Here is a 945-nt window from a genome sequence, read left to right as displayed (position 1 = left end):
CTTAACTACAAAATAGATTCGCAAAGTCTTTAAAAATAGTCAAATCGTTAATTGTCAGAAAACCGTATTAAGCGAAGCGTCTTAGGTGCCTTCAACACCTTCCTAAGACGCTAATAAGAATTTCGAACCCTTAAAATATTTTCAAACGATTTTTTGTTTAAATTTTTGAAAAATAAGTTTTTCTTAATTTTTCTTAAAAAATTAAGTGGCTACTCCTAAAATGTCGAACATATCTTTAAAACAAAACAAACTCTTTTCGAATTATTTTTTGATAAAACAAAATGGCGACTCCGCTGGGGAGTATTTGGAGGATTCTAACACTAAGATTAACTTATTTGACTATTTGCGATAACTGTTTACTTGCTTAATTACTTTAGTTTTTGAAAAAATACATTTCATGGCATACTTCCGCCAAACGGCAAAAGTTTGCATTAGGAAACGGAAGTTACGCGGCTTACCGCGACTTTCTTCAGATATACCCAATAAATCATTTGGGAGTATCAAACAAATAGTCGGAATGCGGTCATCCGGCGTTGTTTGATAGCTCCACCCCGATGTTTGTCCGACTCGGGTAACCGTCAATTTGAAAACAACTCTAGAAAGCCTAAGATAGAGATAAACTAAAACCGTATTAGGCTTTAGCCTAGGACGACTTAATACCCAAGGAGTATTAAGTCCATTTTAGTAGAAAAACTTCCAAAATCGCGTCTAAGGTCTTCGACCTCACGACGCATCATGTTGTTTGACATTCGAATAAATGCATGTGTAAAAACCAACTTTGGGGTAGGGAAAATCTAACGGGTTGCTATTTTACAGATATGGATCGCTTTCCTAAGTTCGATATGGTCGTCTCAGCACCACCTCAGCTCACGATGTGGTACAACGATCTGGACCAGGATCATAGGCGAACCCTTAACAAGTACGTAGAGGCCTTAACCGAGCTGA

This window comes from Solanum lycopersicum, chromosome 2, assembly GCF_036512215.1.
Source record: "Solanum lycopersicum chromosome 2, SLM_r2.1".
NCBI lineage: Eukaryota > Viridiplantae > Streptophyta > Magnoliopsida > Solanales > Solanaceae > Solanum > Solanum lycopersicum.
Note: the sequence above shows the minus strand (reverse complement) of the source record.